The sequence below is a fragment of the Gekko japonicus genome, unplaced genomic scaffold (genome assembly GCF_001447785.1).
Source record: "Gekko japonicus isolate JY-2015 unplaced genomic scaffold, Gekko_japonicus_V1.1 scaffold1771, whole genome shotgun sequence".
Lineage (NCBI taxonomy): Eukaryota > Metazoa > Chordata > Lepidosauria > Squamata > Gekkonidae > Gekko > Gekko japonicus.
Window position 1 is genome coordinate 191352 of NW_015160266.1, and position 26990 is coordinate 218341.

Consider the following 26990-nt stretch of genomic DNA (forward strand, 5'->3'; position numbering starts at 1 on the left):
ATTGTAGTAATTAGAGTTCAGCGACACTGCAAGGATAGTAGCGCAGCGGTCTTGCTGGAATTTGCCACAAGCACTTCTAATTCTCATAAGCCCTCTCCATGTGCCCTCAACTAAACCTGCCTGGGTAGATCAACTATGCTCCAAATTCCATTTTAAAACAGATTACCACAGCAACCCTAAGCTTGCCTATCTTCAGTCTCCATGACATTACACATGTTTTTTTGTTAAAGAAATGTCCAAGCTCTTTACAAAGCTGAACCTTGGGAGTGGTATAAATTATGCAGAACAAAGACAACCTATGTAAATTTACTCAGTTTATTCAGGTGGCAAGAACTGGGTTTCCTTTCTATAGCTACCCAAGTTTTCTCTCCACAGATCAGCACTGCTGAAGCCCAGAAGGCCAGTTGCAAGAGAATCAGTCCGCACAGCAAAGCAAGGTTTACATTCCATTTGAGAGCTGACCTAGTAAATGATGTTTCTATTTATAAACTCTCTTTTTTTTTAGCCATGCTGATAAAAATCACCTGACGGATCAGATAAAAGAAACATTGGCACAAGCTCACATGCTGATCTCATCCAAAGCCAGCCAGCTGCTGATAAATGAGTTGTGATATCATAGTCTGTGAGGGCGCATGCTTAAGTGGCAAGAGAGCCCTAGACAGTCTCATGCCTATTTTCTAAAATGAAATGTACAGCTCTACATACAGCTTAAAATCAAGTATTTCGTTTCATGTGGCAATCCATCTACAATGCAATCCACTGCATTTTTACTCAGAAGGAAGCCCCACTGTGTACAAAAGGGCTTACATGCACCTATGTGAGTATGCCTATGGTTGCAGCCTCAATTACATATACACATCTCAGTGCTTTTTATTATTATCAGGGTAGTCCTATTAGCACTGGAATTATACCCAAGGAACGGGATAGGATTTAGATCTGACCAGCACATACAGATATCCCAGATTATGTTAGTCTGTAGAAGCAAAATTAAACAGGAGTTCAGTGGCACCTTGAAGACTAATAAAATTTAGGCCACTACGACCTTTTATGATTTGGAGCACAGTTCATCAGATGTATGAAGTGTTCATTCATCAGGAAGAAGTATTTATACTCAGAGCCGCAAACTTCAGAAGGAGGGGAGGAGGCCGGAGATGTTACAATGAGAAGCCAATTTAAAGCAATCTCTAATCAGATAAATCAGATCAATTAACAACACACCGTTGATAGGCAGGTAAAGAAGGATTAACATAAAACAAGATCTAATGCAGAGAGAAACATGATACACAGATACGACATGCATATCCAATCAGAAAAAATAGCTTTTTATTTATTATTTTATTTACGTTACTTATAGTCTGCTTTTTTCACTGAGATTCAAGGTGGATTACATTGTGAACTAACCGACATTTCTGAGGGGGGTGCCAAGATACCACTTATAAAGACTTCTTTGAGGGGGTCACACTACCCTGATGCAACCTGGTGATGACAGGGATGCCCAAAACCAGTTGATTTGCATAACTGAGAGTTGCTTGAAAGCCAGGGGCTCAGCTGCCATCAGCAGGCCTTGGCCGGTTTATCTGGCCATTGCTGCCATGCCTCTTTGGCCTGGTGGCTCCAGAAGGCCAACTGTGAGGGAGCCAGCTGCCTTCCTGAGCCACTAGGGGACACTGAAGAACCTCATCACCAACCAAGAGGTATGCAGAGAGCTCCTGCTGAGAGATAATATTAAACTTCATGATGAACATTAATGCAACAATTTCCCATTGGATTCTCCCTTTGAAGCACTTCCATAGGATTATGGAATGTAGTTTATAGACAGAGATAGGTGGCTGTCTTGTCCTTATTCAAGTCATGTACCAATCCTCTGTCACCAGACCTTGAACGTGAAGAGCCATAGCAATAGTCAAGCAGAAAGAGAATGTTAGAATGCAAGGAGGGGGGGGGATGAATGAAAATTCCAACAACTCCAACAGTTCTTCAGGTGATAAATGTTCTAACTGTTGAGGGGATCAGCGAGTATTGAAGTCTGGCTCAGGTAGAGCAGTTTGGTTATTTAATTAAGGTTGCTGATGATAACAGAGATGTGACAACCTGGGGGGGCAGAAAAATTCTTCCCTTTTTTCTGAGGACTTTCCCCCCAATTATTTTGTGATGGGAAATTCAGGTAAGCACTTCTTCATATGAAAAAACAGGGAAATTTGGGGAAACACAGGAATGAGTGAACTGAAACACAAATGTGTAATACCAAAAAAAACCCCAACAACATGGGTAGCTGTGTTAGTCTGTCTATAGCAGTAGAAAAGAGCAAGAGTCCAGTAGCAACTTAGAGACTAACAAAATATGTGGCAGGGTATGAGCTTTCGTGAGTCACTGCTCATTTCTTCAGATAAAGCTAGAATGCGAGTCCATCTGTCCTATTTATTGGAAAGTGGAGTGATTTCAGATGCCAAATAACATTAGCAGGCAAATGACAATAGCAGGTGAATGACAACAGCAGGCGTGATTAGATTTAGGTGAGATATGCAGTGGGGTAATATGCATGGGGAAATCAGCATTGGTAATGAGACAGGAAACCTAGGTCTTGGTTTAATCCAGGTGGATGCATTGTCTTGAGTTTCATTATCAATTGCAATTCAGCAGTCATGAAAAAGATAATTCCTGTGAATACTGTAAACACATACATACATGTTCAAGATTTTTTTGTTTACATGTTCAAGATTTTTTTGTTTACATGTTCAAGATTTTTTTGTTTCATTAATGTTTTAATTAATGGAATAATTAATTATATAATTAATAGTCAAGGCTGCTAAGAGGGAGTTCTATGCAGCCACGATTGCATCTGCGAGCTCACACCCAGCCCAATTATTTAGAACAATTCGGTCTTTGGCAGCTCTGCCCCATGGCAGACAAAATAGTAGGGAACTGGATATTGGCTGTGAGGCTTTTGCGAGCTATTTCGCAGACAAAGTCTTGACGCTCCACCATGATCTCCCTGCCACAATTGAAACAGTGAGCGAACTTGAGGCCCCTTGCGCATCTTCACAGGGTTTAGATTGTTTTGACCCGCTCAGTCCGGAGGAAGTTGACAGACTGCTCGTATCTGTGCGTCTACCCACGTGCCACCTTGATCCGTGCCCTTCCTGGCTCATTAAAGCGGGCCACGAGGGGTTTCAAGGTGCCATAAGGGACATTATCAACAAGTCCCTCTTGGAGGGACGGTTCCCTGAGGCACTCAAGAAGGCGATGGTCCGTCCTCTCCTGAAAAAACCAACTCTGCACCCGGCTGGATTGGCCAACTATCGCCCGGTGTCCAATTTGCCTTATTTGGGCAAATTGATTGAGAGGGTGGTGGCGACACAGCTTCAGAGCTTTCTGGATGATGCTTCTGTCCTTGATCCATTCCAGTCCGGCTTTTGCCCAGGTCACGGGACGGAGACAGTGCTGGTTGCCCTTACTGACGACCTTCGGAGGCATCTAGATCGAGGCGGTGTGGCAGCACTGTTGTTGTTAGATCTGTCGGCCGTGTTTGACACGGTCAACCACCAGTTGTTGACCCACTGCCTCGCCAACGTGGGGATACAGGGGCTCGCTCTTCAATGGCTTGCCTCTTTTCTCCAAGTTTGGGGACAGAGGGTGGCGATAGGGGAACAGCAGTCCCAGAGGCACCCATGTGAATGTGATGTGCCTCAGGGGGCAGTGCTTTCCCCGATGTTGTTTAACATTTATATGCGCCCCCTCGCCCAGATTGCCAGGAGGTTTGGGCTGGGTTGCCATCAATATGCTGATGACACCCAGCTCTATCTGATGTTGGGCGGCCAGTCGAGCTCCGACCCAGAAGATCTGAACCAGGCACTACAGGCCGTGGCTGGGTGGCTCAAGCTGAGCCGGCTGAAACTAAACACGGCGAAGACGGAGGTCCTGTGCCTGAGTCGGAGCCGACCAGGGTTGAGGCTCCCTCTCCTGACCTTCGATGGGGTGTCGTTGGTGCCAGCGTCGGAGGTTAGGAGTTTGGGAGTGCTCCTAGATCCCTCCTTAACTATGGAGGCCCAGGTGGCAGCCACTGCCAGATCGGAATTTTATCATTTTAGGCTGATTTGGCAGTTAGTTCCCTTCCTCGGCCACGATGACCTGGCTACAGTGATCCACGCGACGGTCACCTCAAGGTTAGACTACTGTAACGCTCTCTACATGGGGCTGCCTTTGGCGCAGATCCGGAAGCTGCAGCTAGTGCAGAATGCGGCAGCCAGGCTGAAAATGGGTCTCCCCAAGTGGGAGCACATCCAGCCTGGGTTGAAAGTGCTGCACTGGCTGCCAATAGCATACTGAATCCATTTCAAAGTGCTGGTACTTACCTTTAAAGCCCTATATGGCCATGGTCTGACTTACCTGAGGGACCACCTTTCCCCACATATACCCCCAGGAGCACTTCGGTCCGGGGCACAACATCGCCTGGTGGTTCCAGGCCTTCGGGAGGCAAGGCTCGCCGCAAATAGGGCCAGGTCCTTTACGGTGGTGGCCCCTACTTGGTGGAATGAGCTCCCAGAGGAGATCAGGGCCCTGCGGGACCTTATGCAGTCCCACAGGACCTGCAAGACGGAGCTCTTCCACCAGGCTTTCACATAGGGGCCGCCATTACCACCACCACCACCACCAATGATGTGGATAACATCGGGGTTAAGGATGCCCCGGGAAGATCTGCCACAATTTTGTGCGATGTATATTATCGGACTTATTTGCTTGGGATCAGCTATAGGACAACATCATCATCCCCAGAGAACTGTATTACCATCATTGTATATATTCGGGGACCATCCTGCTTTCAATTGAGTATTATTGTTGTTGTGATTGTTACTAATGTTTTTATTGCTTTTATCCTGTTTTATATGGGCTTTGCCCTTTGTAAGCCGCCCTGAGCCTGTTTTGCCGGGAGGGCGTGGTAAAAATCCCAATTAATAATGTTTTAATTGTGCTTAAAATCAATGTTTTCAGTGTTAGAAAGTTTTAGTTAATATATGCTCATAAACTTACCTATTATGAACATACAGGAGTGTTTCTGTTCAAATAATACACTTTCTTTTGTATATTTTTGTTTATTACAATTATAAAATTTGGTTTCTGCCTAAAACTCTCCCCCCTCCGACGCCCAATATGTGTTATAGTAGCAGAAGGTGCAAGAATTTGCAATTCTATCTCGAGTACGAGCTATACTTGCAATTTTTCTTACAGAAAATGAAGATATTTATACTTTTATATTTCATAAATATGCCAAATAGTACAATTGTATATGTTAATTAAGTTATAAATGATGTGTTTTATGTTGTTAAATCAGTAAAAGAAATTTAGGTTTGATAGGAAAGTAAGTAATGGACTGGAAATATTTCAATTCCCATTTTCCCCCATGGCGTCAACATTTCTGGATATTTTACAACTCTAACTGGAGAAAAGTGATCTTAATCAGGAGTGAGTCTAAGGAACATAGGCCGGACACCCCTGTATTGCTGTAACCATGGGGCTTGGCTTATTTGAAGAATAGTGGAGCTGCTGCAGCACATTTAAACAGCAGCTGTTTTATCCTTTGCTAAGTAAGTAAATATGCTTGTTCTTCTGTAATCCTGCATCCTGTATCTCAGTCACGCTTACAGATAATTCACCATTCTTTACAATAACAAACTCACATTAAGACAGTCTTCGAAAAACAGAAACTGGCTCACTTTCATTTAAAAATCCATTGAGGGGGATTTCTGCCATGATAAAGGGTTGTCACTGGCATTTTTAGGACTGTACAACCTCCTCAGACCAAACAGTAACCACTCAGAAAGATGGCTGCCTATATCATAGAGTTCTAGAGTTGGAAAGGACCTTAGAAGCCATCTTGTCCAGTACAGGAAATCCAAAGCTAGGGCATCCCTGAAAGATGGCTGCTCAGCCTTTGCTTGACTACCTCTAGCGATGAAGGTACATCATCCTTCTAGATAATCTACTGCATTATCACAGTGTTTAAATACTAGGAAGATTAAGGTCCTTCTTCTATTAAGGACCAACATCAGCTGTAGATGGACATTAGAATATGTAATAGGCCCAACAGAGAGCCTGGACTATACCGGCTGCAAAATGAGATGGGGCCCCAGTGCAGTGTAGTAGTCAGAGTGTTGAAAAAGGATCTGGGAGCCCTAGTTTCAAATCCCCATTTGGCCATGAAGTTCAATGAGTGATTTTAGGCCAATTACCTTCAGCCTAACTGACTCCACAGAGCAGAATTCTGAAGCAGCAGGCTGGGCCGTGCTGCTTTAGATTGTGTATGGGAGTCACATACTTAATATTCCCCCCATGTAAAGACTCCCTGCACAGAAAAAGTCAGTGAAAATGGTACTAACTTATCCTTTGACAAGCTGTGCTCATTTTCCACTTACAAGGAAGTATTAGTGCAAAACTTTGGCCACAAAGTACAGATCAAAAATCCACCCAATAGGGCTATGTATAGATGGGAGGAATTTTTCGACAAACCTAAGGGAACCCCAAGATTTACACAGAAATGTTTTAAAAATGTTTAAGGGATCTCTAAAAAAGTAAAATCCACATCTTGGTGAGGTGAATAAATTTCAGGAGACATGTTAATAGCACCCAACAAGAGAGAGAGTTAGGTAGAGGGAGAAAGCAGTTTTGTGAAGAGGACAAGAGGAAAACAGAAGCTATAAGGGTAGGAAAAGAGAGCTGATAAGAGGGGGATATTTATTATTTATTTATTTAAAATATTTTTATGCCACCTTTCCACCCAATCAGAGGGCACATAAAAACATTTAAACAATTAAAAACAACATTGTAAACAATTTCGTAAAAACACATAAACAAATAATACCAGATCCAGGGAGGAGGGCCTATAACAGTTATTTGGAATATGCCAAACAAAACCAAAAAGTCTTCATCCACTGTCAGAAGACACCGATAGAGGGAGATGGACCAAACCCCCTGGGGGAGGGCGTTCCAAAGTTTTGATGTCACAACCAAGAAAGCCCTTTCTTGGATCAGCTTCCATCAAGCCTCAGATGGCAGGGGCAACTGAAGCAGGGCCTCTCAAGGCAATTGGAGTGAACTGATATGTTCATATGGGAGAAGGTGACTCTTGAGGTATTTTGGTTCCAGGCCATACAGGGTTTTAATGGTCAATACCAGCACCTTGAATTTAGCCCAGAAGCAAATTGGAAGCCAGTGTAGACGCAACAAAACTGAAGTGATTTGATCCCTACGACCCACTCCCGTCAACACTCTGGCAGAAGCATTCTGTACCAACTGTGGCTTCTAGACAGTCTTCAAGGACTGCCATGTAGAGTGCACTGTAGTTTCCTGTTTCCCTGAAAATAAGACCTACCCAAAAAATAAGCCCTAGCAGGATTTCTATGCATTTGTGGTATAAGCCCGAGTGTGTCTTCTTGAGAAAAAATAAATATAAGACAGTGTCTTATTTTCGGGGAAACACGGTAAGCTAGTCGCTACCAGGGCATACACCACAATGGCAAGATCAAATGGGGTAAGTGGTCAGTTTGACAAAGGTACTGAGAGAAGAACAGTGATGGGGAAGTACAGGAGGAAGCAAATCAAAAGTGGAAGTGGGAGGCTGCCACTGGGGAGAATGAGATCTCCCTCCTCCATGAGTCATGACAGGATCCCCTGTTGTGTGTACATATACCACACAGATGCCATGCAACTCTACGTCTCAGCTACCTGGTCAAAGTCTAAAGTACACTAACGGATTGGTCTTCAAAAAAACAAACAAAAATCCCTGGGTTTTGTAACTTAATATAAGAAAATGTGTGGTTACATGCCATTCAGAAATTGATTAAACTGAACATCATACAGGTAAATTATATGTACAGGCTGAAATTAGCACACATAATGAATTTTTCTTTAAATCTAACCAGCTAGCAGATTGATTTTTACCTTCACGGTTCCAGTTTATAGCACCATTTCTCTAAGTGATGTTCATCACCAGGGTCTAATTTAAATGATGGATCCCTTTCAATTACTGTCCATTAGAAGACAGGAAAACATTAAGATCAACAGGGTATGGTGAGAATTATGAGTTAGTCTTTAAGTGAGGAGATTGTAAGTGAAAATTAATTTAACGTGTTCGTTTCTGATCTGGATACTTAAAAGGGGGTGCAATAGAAGAGATTAAATGACCATTCTTTTTAGATCAAGAACAAAAAATGTTTAGCATTGGCGGGAGAGGGTTAAGACAATTGCAGATTGGAAGTGACTGCTCATGTCTATCCCCTCCTAGGCACATCTCCCTGCTGAAGTAAATGGGCATGTTCTCATAAAGGGGACGTCATTTTGGAGCTTCTTTCTTCACAAGGAGTCAGTCATTTGGGTGATGCTAGAGGTGAGGAAGCTATCCTTGGTTAGCATATGGTCACATTATCAATGTATGCATGTTAAGTGCCATAAAGTCACTCCTGACCCATGGTGACCCTATGCATTAATATCCTCCAAAACTTCCTATCCTTAACAACCTTGCTTGGGTCTTGCAACCTGAGGGCAGTGGCTTCCTTTATAGAGACAATACATCTCATGTTGGGTCTTGCTCTTTTCCTGCTCCCTTCAACTTAGCACTACTGTCTTTTTCAGTGACTCTTGTCTTCTCTTTTTCCCCCCTATATGTTTTATTTAACACATAAAGCTATAACAAAAAAATAAGCTAAATAAACCAAGAGAAGAGGGGGAAAATTCAACACAGGCCCTAACAGGGCTTTATCCAACAAACTGGCATCTGCAATTGGATCCATCTCAAATTATTTCTTCAATTTGAATCTTGTAGAGAAATAATTTATAAAACAATTGAAATAATTAAAATGCATTTTAAAAAGTTCCAAAATGTAGTTTAACCAGATTAAGGGAAAGGTAAACGTTTCCCTTGCTCGAAAGCCAGTCGAATCCAACTCTAGGGGGCGGTGCTCATCTCCGTTTCCAAGTTGAAGAGCCAGCGTTGTCCAAGGACATTTCCGTGCTCATGTGGCCGGCATGACTAGACACCGAGGCGCATGGAACGCTGTTACCTTCCCACCAAAGTGGTACCTATTTATCTACTTGCAATTTCTTGCTTTCGAACTGCTAGGTTGGCAGGAGCTGGAGCCAGAGACAGGAGCTCACTCTGTCACACAGCACTAGGGTCTTGAACTGCCAATCTACAGACCTCCTGGTCTGCAGCTCAGCGTCTTAACCTCTGAGCCACTGATTTCAGCAATACTAATACTAATTTCTTATCTTTGAAAACAAGGGACCAAAGCTCTCAGAATTACTAGTTTTAGATGGTTTCAAACCCAGGAAATTTTACTAAGGATTGGGTGAACCTGAGTTCATATTCTAAGGTCCAGTGGAAAAGATCTCCTAGTGACTCTTGTCTTCTCATAATGTGACCAAAGTATGACAGCCTCAGTTTAGTCATTTTAGCTTCTTGGGAGAATTCAGGCTTGCTTTGATCCAGAATGCACTGATTTGTCTTTAAAACACTTATTTCTTTTCCACACGCAGCCACTGAAGCTGCCTTTTGGAGGGAGGGGGATTGGAACCTCTTCCTTGCCTGCTGCTTTCCTACTGAAATGTGTTACCTCTGAGACATCTGATTGAGGAAATGAATGTAATGGGCAGTCCCCGCCCAAGAAGCACAAAACTGAGTCGGGTATGCAGAGGAAGGGATGGGCCAGTCCAGGTAGGGCAGGGGTCAATGCTCCCAAGAGTTTTATGGGGCAAAGTAAATAGGCTGTAATCTGGTACCAAAAAAAATCCACACCACTTCCCTTAGTAGACTAGACAAATAACACAAAGTTTGTATAAGTTTCTAAAGGAGAAAATCAAGATGTAAAGCACACACATAGCACAAAAACAGAATTCAGGGAATTGTCTTAGCATGACTGATCCTGATTATCTATCCTGAGAAGGTAGGTGTGTAGAAGTGTGGCGCTGGAGAACTAAAGAATTCTTTCAAATGCAAGACTAGAATTTTCCCCCCAGATATGGCATCAAAAAAGAGGAAGTCACCTTAAATTTAGATATGAGTTACAATTATGTCCCATAACAAAAATCTTTTTTGGTATAACATTTTTAGGGAGGGTGTCTTACATTCAGGGTCATCTTCCTTTCAAGTATACATGATACACCTAAACTTTTGGCCATAAACTAGTTGCCAAAAACAAAGAAATGGAACGAAACTCAAATATGAGCATTTCTGTACTAGATGTCACAGTTTCTCTCTCTCACACTGCCTTGTAGAAATATGCAACATATACTTATATAAATAATAATATAAGCATGTTGGTGGGCCTGTGTGCACTAATAGACATGACAGGCTCTTTAATGTTTGTTTATTTATATTTATTTATTTGATTTATAGCCTGCCCTCCCCTGTACAACAGTCTCACAAAAGTTATTACCAGTGTGAACAAACTGACTCATTGACTTTGACAACCCTCGTTGACTTTTCAGCCCACTCTACCAATTGCTCTTGCCATACCTAACCTATTCAAAATGACACTGAGTCTTCAGCTGGGGCAAGGGGGAACAAAGGGAGATCTTGTCCCATTCATGTTCTATACACTGAAGTGTTCCTTTCTCAGGCATTCCCTTATCCAAACATAATTGTATACTGTGCTTATACAGCTTTATTTAGTGAAGAGTGAGAGATTACTTTATTTAGTGAAGAGTGAGAGATGGATAACCCCATTGTTAGAGAAGGATGAGTTTATGAGCAATAATCAAAGGTTTTTTCTTTCTACTGCAGAATAGGGATCCAAATGTTATTTATTTATTAATAATATTCAATTTGTAGCCGGCTTTTCCCTGCATAGCAGGGCTCAGGACAGGTAACATCAGTAGTGGAACAAAATTAGAACAATAAATATAAATTAATAATTAAACAATAAACAATAAAACCCCAAGTAATAACACAACCGAAACTGAACAGTCAGATGGCACAGTGGCAATTATGCATCATGTGTGTCTGTGGATGTTGGAATGATAATATAGCCGATGGATATATGCACAGAGCAGGGGGAGGCCAGTATTGATGGAATTTCCACCAGCTCAACCATGGTCTCTGTTTTACAGGCTCTGCAGAACTGCATTAGGTCCTGCAGGGCCCACTCAGGAGAGTGTTCCACCAAGCCGATGCCACATCTGAAAAGGCTCTGGCTCTGGTTGAGGCAAAGTGGATGTTTTTCAGGTCAGGGATCGCCAGAAGATTTTGATCCACTGAGCATAACGCTCTTTGGGGGACATACCAGAAGATACGGTCCTGGAGATATGTCAGTCCCAGACTGCCTAGGGCAGTGATGGCGAACCTTTTAGAGACCGAGTGCCCAAACTGCGACCCAAAACCCAATAATTTATCACAAAGTGTCAACACGGCAATTTAACCTGAATACTCAGGTTTTACTTTAGAAAAAACAACTCATACATTAACTTAAGATGATCCAAACAAAGTAAGGAAAGCAATCCCAAATGCTTTCATTTACTTAAAATTATTTGGCAGAGAATTCGACACTTTAATGATGGTCTAAGGCTTGGCTGGGGCGATGGCACGTGTGCCCACAGAGAGGGCTCTGAGTGCCACCTCTGGCACCCGTGCCATAGGTTCGCCACCACTGGCCTAGGGCTTTAAAGGTCAAGACCAGCACCTTGAACTTGATCTGGTATTCTACTTGGAGCCAGTGCAGCTGGTGGAGCACTGGGGAATGTGTGCTCTGGAAGGTGTTCCTGTGAGAACACACACCGCCACATTCTGGACCAGTTACTAAATCCCTGGCCTCTTATCTTTTAGTAATCTAGCATAAAATAAAAATAAAAAAACTTTTATAATTAAGGCAGACTCAGAAGGGGAAAGGGAGATTTATTCGTGTGGTTAGGCTTAAAGCTATGGCCAGTAAAGCCATACCATGGAGGGAGGGAGGGAGGGAGGGAGGGAGGAACAGTTTTAACTCAGGCTGCATCAAAACACTTAGGAAAAATCAGACGCCCAAAATAAGGATGCTTAGTATGGATGACATTTTCTAACAATTGAAAACTCGTAATCATTTTTCCCCAATGATGGCAAAAATCTTGCACAAGACTTTTGCACAAATGGTACTGAAAGCATGAACTGCAACAAAATGCTGTTCTATAAACATACAGGAAAAAAATCTATTTGCATCCCAGTGCAAGAAATGCAAAGATTTATTTTCTCTACCAAATTATCAGCAAGTATGTCATCCCCTCACAATTTCTTCAGTATATGTTTATCTCTCTTAAATTCTAATTCCCTAAACTGAGAAACTGAGAGCAAGTTGCAGCAAAAGGGGGGGGGGATATTATAATTAGCTGAATGTCATCAGTCAGAGAATTTCATGTAACTGAAGCTGAAACTATGAATGAATGACCCAGGCTCCAAAACCTCTACCAGTCCCCGCTCCTTGTGGAATTAATACTACGGAGACCCATAAAAGATTAATCAAGGTAAGCAATCAATAACTTCTCAAGTGCTAATAAGCACTGCCATGTTCCATGATATGTTGAGCACTTTATCATGTTTAACCATATGAAGATTTATGGAAAATCCATTGTTAAAACTAAAGGATGAGGTAATGCACCACTTAGTAAATGAAGTGCAATTACAATTTATGCTTGATATTACACATTCCAAAGATCTGCAAAAAATCATTTTGATTTCTTCCTTTTTAAAGACAAAAAAGGAGGTGTTATAACACTTCTGAGCACACAATGCTCTGCGAACAACCAAGATGTCACTAGCGTTCTTCAAATTAATACCCACCTTTCAGAAAAAGTAAACCTAAAACACTGTTCTCTTCTATTTTTAAAAAAACCCAAATCACTATTTTTAGTCAGTTATTAACTTTAATCAAGCAAGCCTGAAAGATTGAATATAACACCTACTACGATTGCAAATTCCCTGTTACACATCATTCTGAAAGATTTGTGGGTCAGACCAATGAAGGGCTTAATGGCTTATTAATACTCCATAAAATAAAGGCCTTGACCCCTTAGGGTCACTGACAGGGAACCCTTTGGGGCCTACATCCTATTGTATATTACTAATTAAAATTATCTAACAATGCATTTAGTAAAGCTATGCATGTAACACTAGTAGGATTATTCAAAATGCATCCAATGAATTTGTTATTACTTACAATCAAACAAGCAACAGGTGCTCATTCATGACCACAGATCTCGAACATGTATTTATTTTACAGCTGCATGCTTTAATTGATTACTCAGCAGTCTTAATCAATTTTAATCAATCAAGCATTACGTGGCAGGAGTTGACAATATCCTCTGGCCAGGATCCAAATAACCATGCAGCTACTTCTATGTGAGCATTGAAGCTTTAGACAAGTTTGCAAAACAATCAGTCAGTCCATCTCATTGTTACCCCTTGGCCGAAATTTTACAGAAAGGACGAGGAAGGGCGTATATAGAGTGGCAGTGTTTTGTATGCCAAAGAGACTATAGAGTCTTACTGACTAGAAAACATAAAGGGAATGAGTTCCTCCACCAAATCACTATGGATCCAAGCAGTTTTTATTTTGGTGAAACAGGAAGAAGGGACCCCCTTTTGACCACCCAATAGTCAATGTTGAGGCTCACAGGACCCATGTGAACAAAAGTCACATATGACAGCAGTTGCAGTGAGGAGCAGAATTAGGCAAGATCAAGTGCAAAACCCAGCAGGACCCAGACCTATGTAAGAGGAAACACTGTCAAAGTAGCTATTAACTTACCTCCTTACCACAATTCTGAGCTGATCTAGAGAAGGCCTGAAGAAAGGAACATAGTGACTCATGAAAGCTCCAACACGGCTACAAATTTTGTTAGTCTTTAAGATGCCAAGATGCCACTGGACTTGCTATTTTCTATTGCTACAGTCAGACAAACACAGCTAGTCGTCTTAATCTAGAGGAAAAATCATGGAGAGAGGGAAAGGGGGAAGAAGTGTTGTAGTCATGGGTGACTTCAACTACCCTCTCAAGAACTGCGTAAATGCACGTTCTGGTCATGACAAAAAAAAAAAAAGGAAATCTCTCGCTACCACAGACAACTGTTGTGGAATTGTTATTCATGGAACTAAATAGGGGTAGGCAACCCTAGACTTAATCCCAGGTCACACACATCACTTAATATGAGAGGTAACACAGCTGAGCCATTTGGGAATAGTGACTATCATACAGTGCAATTCAGTTCAGCATATCTTTATTAAAATATTTACCTCCTTCCTTTCACCTGAGACTCAATGAGATAGATCCAGTGGAATAGCTCACAAAAAAAGTTGGAGTGGATCTTTCCCTGCTTTCCCTTCCTCCAGAAGGTCACTGTTTGTCCTTAAAATCACCTGAGGATCAGGAGAGCCTTGTAAACAAAAATGCACCGCAATATGACAATGGGGAAGTCAGGTAAATCACTTTCTTCTCCCTCTTTAGTTGGTGACTTACATCTGTGGAAGAGGGAGCAGAAGTCAATTTTACTTGAATCTCCCTTGTTGCCACAGCACCCCATACCATGGTGCATTTTGCTAGCAAGATACTCCCCAAACCACCAGAAAGGATTTTGGGAACAAGGAGAGGGTAGTTCAGGGAAGGCAAAAATTAAGAAAGGTCTGTTTTACCAACTCCTTCTGCAAGCTTTTCCACTGGATCCAGCCTATGTAAAGAAAGACTAATGGAAAGTCCCCTAAAGGTTTGTGAAATGTGTTACTGAAGACAGGGTTACAAGGCACATAGAAGAACAAGCCCAACTGAGGAAGAATTAGTACAATTTCTGCAATGACTATATTGCATGTTACAATGGGAGTGAAAAAGTGGTCATAGCGTAAGACCCAGGTTTGAATCCTTACTTTGCCATGAAAGCTTGGGCCAGTGACACACTCTCAGTCTAACCTACCACACAGAGCTGTTGTGAGGACAAAATCGTAGTGAGAAAAATGATGTCAGCTGATTTGTGTTCCCACCGGAGAGAAGGACAGATTATAAGTGAAGGAAAGAAACCAATTTTAGCTCTTCTGAAACTGGCACCAATTCTGAATGAATAAGTTTTGGTTTGTTTTTTCAAAAAGAACATGCCATGCTTGTGCACTGAGCCCTTTTCTCTTAATTTCTCCCAACCAGAAAGCCTAAAGCAAAAGAAAGTTGATTCTACCTCTCTTCCATAAAGTAAGAGAAAGCTCAAACAGAATAACCTTGCTGGTTTACCATTTGGGAAGAGAACACTATTCATGCAGGCACCAGGATGAAGTATATGATTTTGCTTAGAAAAACAGCTGGAGACTCACGGCACTAATAAGTCAAGCAAGAAGCACTGCTTTCTAAAGTAACGCTTTCTAAAGCTATGTAGATAAGCCATCATTTCTTGGATTCTCCTGGGCATCGACTGCATACTCCTGGATTTATAATGACAGTTCTAAAGTAGGTTACATTAAACGTTCCAGGCACTCTCATTTACCTCTTTATAATTAAATATTAATCAATTTCACAATTGTATACATTAAGTTTAACCAAAGTGTATTGATCTCTTTCACATTTGAAAAAGCAGAACAACCACATTCTGCCTTAATACAGCATGTTTTGACTGCCTATTGATTAAACCCTCCTTATAGTTCAACGTCGTTGTAGAGGTATAGCCATTTGCAAGAGTTCTGTATAGCCTCGTTTCCATGAGTTAGGCTTAATCCAGCAACATCAGTAGATGGACTGTATTTTCATTCCTTTTTATTTGTACCCTCACTATGGTACTTTCCTTTTCATGAGGAAAAGCCATGCCAAGCAGATATCCAAAAATCTCTCTCCAAAAAGCATTGGACAACAATTTGGAATACTGCATCTAATATATCCAAAATCTTCTCTGTTTGTTTCCACTCAATAAAAATGTTAACACAATGGCATCTTCCTCCAACTACCTTACATCACATACACAAGTCATATAACTCTACTTACAAAAAACAATGTGAACAATTAGCTGATTACGTACACTGTTGGTGGCACTGTCTGCTGATTCAACAAATTTTGAGAAAAATAACACAACAAATTAAAGAATTTACACTTAGAGATCTACCTTGCACCCCCGAACTTTTTCTTTTAAAACTATGGCCTGACACAGTACAGGAACAAAAACATAAAGAGTTAATTTCCATCTTACTCTCAATAGCTTGTACTCTTATAGCTACAAAATGGATAGATAAAAATCTCCCCACATTACAACAATGGCACAATCAACTCGGATTATTTTATCTTAAGTAAAATTTCTTTTAAAATATCGAAAGCATCTCCGAGTAATTACAAACAGAAAATTGTTGCAACCTGGTATCTGGTTATTAGCTATATGCTAAAACATGAAATTCTACCTAGTAATCCCCTGTATCATGATATGATTTATTTTTAAATTAATGTTAGAAAATCTGGGATAGGAAAGTGATGTTTAATTAATACTATTATTATACTGAAATAGAAATAACTATTTATGTATTATTATGTTTAAGATTGGTTACTATTATGTAAAAACTTTGAAAATTATTAATTTTTTTAAAAAAGGAAAAGCCAAGGTAGTGATGGAACTACTGACATCATTAAAAAGTGACAGGTCAGAATCTGCGGCAGCAATTAAACATGCTTTCTGGAACATGTCGTCAAAAGCCAGTTCTGGAAAAGTCATTACATGCCCCTGAAACATGGAAAGTCCCCAAGACATGTCTAAAGATCCATTATCCTGATGAGAGACTTCACATTGGTTACAAGAACGTCAAGGGGTGATTTAAATCAGAAAACGGCATGGCATTAAAAACAACCCCATCGTCCCAAGGTGGGGGCAGCTGGCTGCTTTGACTAAAAAATAATCAATGGGAGATCCCAAGCACAGATCTCTTATGGAATTAGGGAGGTGAGTGAGAGATGATCAGAGACATTCTAGCTCGTCAACATAAATTAAACAATCTGATTCTGCATGCATGTTGGCCCCAATCCAACTATACTCTTGCACAACTCATAGGATTGTACACACTAAGTTGCTTCTATTAGGCTCAGATCTCCTGCTGTTTTTCACACTTTATCCAAATTAGAGCCCTATATTACTGTAACTTAGAAACCATGAGGCGAGGGGGGGGATTTAAATTTTCCTCCATGTTGTTGCAGTCTGAATTACCCAGACTTCTCGGGGTTAATGTTTCCAACATGAGGGAAAATATCACTGCCACTACCTTATGGGGCAAATAGCACCGGGGAGGGTAAGTTAAATCATGAAAATGAAGCCCAGACAAAGGGTAAACCCTCTTCCCCCACACCATGGCCCAGATCTAAATTAGGACCCCACACACATGCTTGCAATTTGAAGTTTTTTTAAAAAGAGAGGAATCAATTCATAGCTCTGCATCATACATGTAGGGGCTGGTCCTTAGGAGTAATAATCATACCAACCAATCACTGGACAGGGAAGCAGGACTAAATCCCACTCTACTTTCCAGTCAACTGATCAGCATTGTCATTCATTTCTTGGAACTGTGGTGATGTTGAGGTTAAAGGGTTCAAGTGTTCAAATACTCAACCAATCCATGGAGTTTACTGGGTGACTTTTGGCCAGTCTCTGTCTCTCTCCACCTAACCTACCTTACCAGGCTATTGTGGAGGTAAGATGGAGAAGAGGAGAACAATGTACACCATCCTCGATGGGATAAAAATGCAAGTTAAATTCCTGATTGGGTTCCCTGTAGGCAATCCCAGCAGCAGGAAGAGAAGGAAGGAACTGCTAAGTTTAAATAAAGATGGGGTAAAAATGTAACTGACAGATTATCATCCTCCAGGTAGGAATCCCCATTCAAAAAGCCTTCTTCCTCTTCCAGAGGAAGTAACTTAGATCAGTACCGTTCGATATTCTTGAAAAAACACACCACTGAAATTCTTGAAATGAGAAGCAGTTCTAGAATTTTTGTTTATGTGGCTCCAGTAACACCATCAAATCTGACTGCACAAAACCAGCTATTCAAATGAGTCAAGGTTTCAGGAAGAAACCCTGTTTAAAAGAAGAAGAAATGTGGTCACCCAGTTTCCCCACTGCCAGAAAAAGACACAATAAATTTAGTTTGTATTGCAGTGTGCCAGACATCAGTCTTTGAAGTCTGCGATCAAGTCAATTGTTCTATTCCCTTCAGTGGTAGACTATGGTTAATTCCCAAACAGATAAATTAGATAAGCCAAGCTAAACCTGTGCCATTTACACTATCTCACAAAACCCACCCAAACCCATCATCCTATATTTAATAGCAAAGTTAGGTGGCTAGTTCCAATCACAAAAGCAACAAAGCTTGGCCACCCATAGACAAGGTAAGGGGTTCTATAAATTTGCAGAACTTCCCAGATGTGCAGAATGAATACAGTTTTGCATGTTACCTTAGCTACAAGAAAACCAGCCTGCTGATGGTCATTAGGAATAAGCATGCTTCATGAGGTACTGAATGGTGAGAGCAGATGAAAGTTAAATAACATGCAAATTGGGCAATGGAGAAATTGCTCTTCTCTTGTATTCTGGAGGGGCAGCTTGGTGTGTGTCTGTAAATTTCCAAATCATTCATTCCCATGCAGATTCCTCACAGATCCTTTGAATACAAAGGTCATAGTCAAGTGAATCTCAGTGGGCCAGTGAAATGGGTAGATTCAAGTACAGTAGTTCTTTAGAGACCAACAAGATTTTGGGGGTATAAGCCTTCAAGAGTCAAAGGGAGCTTTGATTCTCGAAAGCTTATACCCCGAAAATCTTGTTGGTCTCTTAGGTGCTACTGGACTCGAATCTGACTGTTCTACTGCAGACCAACACAGCTAACCTTTGAAACTATCTTCAGTGAAATGATGCCACACCCATACATATATGATAGGGAATTGTCTGGGGGGGGGGATACTTTACACCCATGCAAAAAAAATTACTTGGGCTGCGGTCACACGGAACAGAAACCACACAAGTGAGATGGAAAACAGGCGGAGTTTCCGGGCGCGATCTCACCAGCACATCTGGGAAGCGTAGCACTCCCGTGGCTCAACCGAGGCTTCCAGCCGAAACTGCGTGGCAAAAAACTAGTACCTCGGAGGTACTAGTTTCTGGAAACTGCGGGGCAAGGGCGGGCGTCTGATCGCGTTTCCGGTGGCATCCGGCGCCCGCCCATGTCCCCTTGCAAATAAGGTGTGGGTTTTTTTGTCCAAGTCTCTGTGGATGCGCACACGCACCCAACGGAGCATGTGCATTTGTCGTGTACACACAAAAATAAAACAGTTTGCCGTTTGGTAACTTAAACAAACAGGCCTCCCTGTCGGTAACTGAGCATGCTCATTCTACTCCAGGGCTGCATCCACTCTGAAGTTATTCTCTCTGTAGTTCTTGTGGCTGCTGCAAATGCAGAGGCATTCACACTGGCAACAGAGCATCTGCGTGTCTCCCCTGCCCCCCACTTTCCTCGCACCAGCCTCCTGTGGCTGCCATTTAGCTCCCTGCCACTGGAAGGCTTTTTCAGGCTTTGAAAGAAGTTGGTAATGACTACAGGGCTATACATTAAAATATATTGCGCCAGTTCCCAGCTTTCAATTCTTTTGAAAATTCTCTAGCAATCTTTGATAGTGGAGTTATAAAGAGAAATGTGCAGTCAGTATTTTTTCTCCCACAACTCCACAACCAAAAATATGGAAGAATTCTTTTTTGAATAAAAACTGGTGACCAGTACCTTGTTGCACTGAATCATTATAATGTTGCAATGTTATAACGGTACAAGCAGGGGACCCTCAAGGACTTGTGGGGGGGCTCTCGTTTCCCCCTCCTCACTCCTTCCTTTTTCCCTTCCCTGAAAGCCCCCATAATGTCTCCTTTTCCTGCTTCCTTTTCTCCTTCCCCCACCAACCAGCCTACCTTTACCAGTTTTCCCTCTTTCTCTCCCCAGCAGCCTCTACCTGGGAAAGCCATGGGCCCACAGAGAGCACGGAATAGGAGAATGGGCATGAGAGGTAAAGGGACAGCGATGCCAAGCAGACCTGGACAAAAAAAGAACCGAGTAGCCCTTACTTCCTGTTAGGAGAATATCTAGGACTTGGGCTAGAAAGTTTACATAAAGCTGCCAGCCATATAGGGCTGAGAGATCTCTCCCAGAAAGGAAGATGGGGAGATTGTACTGTGTCTCAGGTTTTCTGTGTTGGTTGAGGTTTTTTGTTTTTTCTAATTGATAGTGTGTGTATCTCCAGATATTTTATGCATATCTTAACCAGTGTTCCCTCTAAGCTGAGTTAGTGTGAGCTAGCTCATAGTTTTTTAGCCTCTAGCTCACACATTTCTGTCTTAGTTCAGGAAGGATGGCTCCAGAGCTAACTGATTTATGCAGCAGCCAAATTGCTCGCTCACAACTTTAATGCCAGTAGTTCACAAAGTAGAATTTTTGCTCACAAGACTCCACAGCTTAGAGGGAACATTGATCTTAACACTTCATTTTTCATATTCTCCTCTTTCTAAGAATCAAATTAAACACTGCAAGCATATAAGTACTCTCTATCCTCGCTATCTTATTCCCTTTCTTTACCCGCTTGCCCAAACTGCCATACAACTTCCTCTAATTCATGATCTAAACATTATTACAGGGTTGCCTCCGAAACTGGATGCTGCAGAGGAAGCCTCTGCAACAGGAGGAAACCCTCCTCCCTCTAATCGGAGGTCTTGGGGGGGGCACACCCTTCCCCTCCTTGCTATGCCGTTGGCTTTAACTATTCCATTCCTATTGTCTATTTTCCATTACTATTATTCCCACTCATCCTATCTACTTAACTCTAACTTACTCTATATACTAACATACTATCATACTAACTCTAACTTACTTTATGGATTACATTCTACCTCTCTGCTTCAAAACATAATATCACAGTTCAAACACTTCCATTCCTTAATTTGGTTACTGCCTCTACTAAATTTTTTCCTGTAATTTCATTATGTGCAGTGAACATTTTGTTTTCCAAATTAACCACGAGATGTCTGAGCAGCAACCATCTGTACTGAATTCCTTTGTCTCTTAGACTTTTTGCTGTTTCCTTAAGACGTCTTCTTGCAATGATTGCCTCAGCTGGAATGTCAGGAGACAGATACACAATCGTGTCCTCCAGGCTCAGTCCCTGCTTGTCTCTCACGATTGCAAAAAGTTTATTCTTCGTCTGGACCTGTTTAAATTCGATGATAATATCAGGGGAAGTGTTTTCAGGAGCCTTTTTGGGGATATTTAGCTGGAAGGCAGAGCTGATGATCCCTTCAGAAGACACTGCTTCTCCAGTTTTGTTTCCTGATGATCTTATTCTTGGCCCATATCTTAAATTCGTGAAATTCTTTAATGTCGTCTGCATTCTTTTTTGCCGAATGAAATGCTGATTCAGCTTTCCTTTCTGTCGTTTTCAACACTGCGGTGAGCTCGTCTAATTTCTTATTTATACGCTTCTTTATTTTGTTTAAGCAGCCCAAATTCATTTTTTAACCATCCGACCTTTCCACTCAAAGACTTTAACTCATTCTTGATTTCGTTCCTTATCTCTGTTAAGGCATGCAATAACACAGTCTGTTCACTTTGGTCATGGTTACTCCCCCACCACCATTTCCTCTAACAGAGACGTCTCTAGGTCTGAATCATCTGAGTGTTCAAGGTCAGTATTACTGTTTTGGGGAGGTCTATAAGGAGGATTTTTAGTACCTTTCTTTGCTCTGGTCCTTCCCATAGTTGGCATTGGTATTTGTTCCAAACTTGGCTGTATTTTCTGGAAGCAGAGCTCTAATTTTTCCATGGGAATAGCAGGAGCTGGAAGGTATGCAGCCAGCCAGAAGCTCAGCCACCACGCCCCCCCCCCCCAAGGGGGTTGTTGGTTGTGGTTTTCTCTCCACGGCCCTTGGGTAAGGGGTGACCAAATCACGGCTGAGGTATGCATAGGTCTTTAAAAGGTAAAAGGCAGCCCCTACACACTCTGAAGGTGCTACAGTATTCAGATGCCTTTTTGCTCCCTTTATGATTGGTCCCCCAGATCCTTCTCATCTGCTGTGGAACAGAACTGAGCTCCCCCTTGGGTCAGGGGTGACCAAATCACGGCTGAGGAGGTTCGCATAGGTCTTTAAAAGGTAAAATGCAGCCCCTACACACTCTGGAGGTGCTACAGTATTCAGATGCCTTTTTGCTCCCTTTATGATTAGTCCTTTATGATTGAGAGCCAGTTTGGTGTAGTGGTTAAGTGTGCGGACTCTAAACTGGGAGAACCGGGTTTGATTCCCCACTCCTCCACTTGCACCTGCTGATGTGACCTTGGGTCAGTCACAAGCTCTGGCACAGCTGTCCTTGAAAAAGAGCAGTTTGTGTCAGAGGTCTCTCAGCCCCAACTACCTCACAGGGTGTCTGTTGTGGGGAGGGGGAGGGGGAGGGAAAGGAGTTTGTAAGCCACTCTGAGACTCCAAGTGAAGGGCGGGGTATAAATCCAATCTCCTCTTCTTCTTCTTCCTTTTTGCTCTCAGGGAAGACAGGTAAATGGAGAAACCAGATGAGCAGCAATATAATCTTTTGCTCATGTAGCCTTGTTCTTGCCTCAGTTTTGTGTGCAGCTACCACTTTCAGCGCTGCCTGTTAACAGCCTGAAGTAAGATGAACAAAAGAAGGTGGTAATTGGCAGGTCTGCTCCCTGAGCCCATTTCTAGTTTCCCCACCCCGATGCAGAACCCACAGGTGTCCCTATCCCTGCTGGTGGCTCTCCTGATGGCACCTGGGTTTTGGCTACTGTGTGACACAGAGTGTTGGACTGGATGGGCCATTGGCCTGATCCAACATGGCTTTTCTTATGTTCTTAAGAACATTTCTGCAAAAGGAGAATATTCTCAGTCTGATGCTATGCAGATACTTGGAAGTGTCCAATTGAATCTATAGCATTTGCTATAGTTTGCTAGAATAGAATTCCATGCTTTCTACTTGAATGTATGCAGGCTTCCGTAGAGATATGTCTGCCCAGGACTGCAGCCCAATCCTATGCATGTTTACTCAGAAGTCCCACATTGTTCAGTTGAGCTTACTCCCAAGTAAGTTTGCATAATATCGCCACCTCAAGAATGTAAGGTTGGCTGGGGGAAGCGGGGAACAGATTCAGAAGACTGGATTGGTTACTGGTCAGGTCAGTTATTTCTACAGAAGCATACAAACAAGAGCAGGTTATGTGCTCCCTTTGCTACCAAAAGGCAGAGAAACATGTTCAACGCAGAGGAACATGGTCAAGGAATGACCATGTTAACAGAAATTCAGCAATACAAATCCAAATGTTGACCTTTTCCCACCTAACTTGAAAAAAAAGTGCTGATGAATGTCCCCCCTCCCCATACACAACATGTTTCAGGAGTTGAAGGGACATTTCAATGAGAGTCTCATTAAGTCATTAATTCTAATATTTCAACCCCCTCCCCATCCTGTTAATAGATGAGAGTCTCATTAAGTCATTAATTCTAAATTCTGTTGAATTGTGGCCTCACATTTTAACTTCTTGAGATATCATTAACTTGTATTTGAAAAAGTGTGCATGCACACGAAAACTCATACCTTGAATAAACCTTTGTTGGTCTTAAAGGTGCCCCTGGACTCTACATTTCTTCTACTGCTTCAGACCAACACGGCTATCCACCTGGAATTAATTATCCACAATACTGTTGGTACGATCTTAATATTTTTATATGGTGCAATGTTCACTTTTTAAAAATGCCTTGCTGCTGTTAAACTTCTGAAGATTATCATATGATGCTCCGAAGGTTGGTAAGTTTGGCCCTTTTCCATTAGCTTTGGCTACTGCAAAGTCTTGGTACTCAACTTTAACATTCAGAAACAGAATCCCTGTGAGGAAATGCTAAAGTATATGAAACTTTTAAACTGAGACCAAAAAAAAAGGAGCAGGAGTGGGGTCATGATAGATGTTGATAAAATTATTATGTGTATAGGGACTTTTTTGCCTTCGCTCAGCAGAAGGTTGAGGACAGATAGAAGGTATTATTTCACGCAATGCATAATTGACATATTGAGTTTGCTGCAGGAAGATGGGATAGCAAGTGGCTCTAAGCATGAAGGTGCCAAGTATCTGTACCCGTACAACATAATCTGTAGTACAGCCTAAGGACTCAATAGAGAATTCCCTTATTAGTTCTCCAAGCTTTGATTGGAATCCAGGCCTGAAACAGTTTTGTGATCATGCCAGCTTTGTAACTGAACTTCCTCAATCCAATTTTGCCCAACCTTGTATCATTTACATGTCATCACATATTTTTACAAAAAGACTGACCTATTGTTTTACCACTTGGAAGAAATCTTTGGGGTGAACAAAAATCCAAATTTTAATCAGTATATGAGCACTTATCTCAATAAGATGAAATTGCAAGGAAAGCCATTGTTTCACTGAGGAAGTCTGTCCAAGGTCCAAATGGCAGGTTATGCCAAGAGATTCATGACTGGTCTCCTGGCTTCGTTTAAACTAAATGTGGCTGAGCGGGGGTGCTGCTAATATGATCAGGGAAGCAATTAAGGGACTGGGAACATTTAGCTCTTTTCCCAGTACAAATGTCCCCTTTCCCACACCCAAACCTTGGTTGCTCTGTGGATAAAAAGAATGCAGGGTGCTGTAACATGGTTGTGTTTTCCCTTCTGCAGGAAACAAAAAGAAGAGGTTTTTTATACCCCACTTTTCTCTACCTTAAAGAGTCTCAAAGCTGCTTATGGCCGCCTTTCACTTCCTCTCCTCACAACAGACCACTTGTGAGGTAGGTGGTGCTGAGAGAGTTCAGAGAGAACTGGCCCAAGGTCACCCAGCAGGCTTCAGGTGGAGGAGTGGGGAATCAAACCCAGCTTTCCAAAGTAGAGTCTGCCACTCTTAACCACTATACCACACTGGCTGGAGTGGGATAGATTGAGATCAGAAATGTGATGCAGGAGGAAATGCCCTCAAGTGACTGCTCCACTTCCTCAATCAAATTACCAAACACTGCCCACCTCCAGGCAAACTTAGCAAAAATAAAATGAGGTGGGAGATTAATCACACATTTTCAAGTCTAACACATAGGTTCTGATCCAAACCATGCAAAATTTCACTTTCATTCCATTTACATCCTATTCCTTCCCAACTGCTAGGTTGGGGGTGGGATTATAACAGTTAAATCTCAAATGGAATGTACAGAATAACAATAAGATACCCGATTCATTTAGTTAATCAACACACCTATGCTGAAATTATTCGGGGCCACCTCTCCCGGTATACCCCCTGAAGAGCACTGCGCTCAGCAGAGAAGAACTTACTGGTGATCCCCGGCTCAAGAGAAATGCCCTGGCTCCAACCTGGTGGAACTCTCTGCCGAATAAGGTTCATGCCCTTCAGGACTTAATGCAGTTCCACAGAGCCTGTAAGGCAGAGATGTTCCGACAGGTGTTTGGTTGAGGACAGCAACAGCTTCTATCCTAGTACATCTGTTCTGGCACTCCTGTTTCTTGCCTCCCCCCACCCGCCACCCCCAGCAGGGCAGCAGCAAAATTTGAAATTGCTTAGCACCATCTAATTAGGCCAATTGCTGTATTGTGTAAGCCCACACGCCTGCTATGGTGTTTTTATGAACTAAGTTACTGTACCTGATGAAGTGTGCCATCGCTGTACCTGATTAAGTGTGCCAACGACAGACTGTGCCCACCCCCAGCAGGGCAGCAGCAAAACTTGAAATTGCTTAGCGCCATCTAATTAGGCCGATAGCTGTATTGTTCTATTTTTATTGGTTTTAACTGTTAATTTATCCTATGATTGTATTCCATTTGTTGTACACTGCCCTGAGCCCTGTATACAGGGGAGGGCGGTCTAGAAATTTAATTAATTAACTAAACCTCCAAGGGAAGGAGGATGAATAGTTCTGGGACAGCCCTCAAGAATGCCTCTTGGCATGCCCTTGCTGTGCAAATCTGGCACACAGATGGTAAAGTCAAGCAGGTGCTCTTGGCTGATCTCAGCTACAACGACTAAACAGAATAATCGTATGGAGAGGAAACAGCTCTTGTGATACCAGTATGACAAGACAGTGAGGGCTTAGCCTCCATACCCTTCTTGTAGGCCTTCTCAGGACATCTTCTTGAAACAGGACCCTGGACTAGATGGACTACTGATTTGATCCAGCAGGGCTGCTTTTGTGTTATTATGTCATGAGCAGGGCCTTTTCTGTGACAGCGCTTTAAGTACGGGATTTTCCTCTCCATGAGGCTGGAATGGCAGCTTCTCTCAGTTTGTTTCAGGGGCAGCTGAAAATTATTCCTCTGATCTTCTGGAAATTTTTGGCTTTAAGTCTGACTGCTGGTGCTATTGTCTGTGTTGATATTCGTTTTCAGATGTTAAGATTTTAATTGGGATTCCAGTTCTTGGATATTATATTTTAAATATTATACATATTTTTAGCATTTTTATATGAACAGTAGTCTCAGAAGTATGTGAAGTCTGAGCTGTCAGGGGCTTTACGGATCACACTAGCATGCTGAATTAATGCCCAGAAAATGCAGATATTAGAGAACTCAGTAGGGCAATATCTGCAACCCACCAACACAAAATATGACAGCAAGGAGGACTTTACAAAATATCTATGCATATACATATCAGAAGCAGATGGAGGGATGAACGTGAGTGAACATGTCCCTCTATTTTCCTAGCTTTTATGCCTTTAGACATTCTCATTTTATTTGCCGTGAAGGAACAGACATGCAAGCCCTTCTCGGTTTCTTCTGGTTAGCCCCTGGGAGGTCGGGGAAAAAACCATGATCATCCCAAGTCTCCATTTGAACATAAGAACATAAGAGAAGCCAATGTTGGATCAGGCCAATGGCCCGTCCAGTCCAACACTCTGTCACACAGTGACCAAAAATACCAGGTGCCATCAGGAGGTCCAGCAGTGGGGCCAGGACACTAGAAGCCCTCCCACTGTTG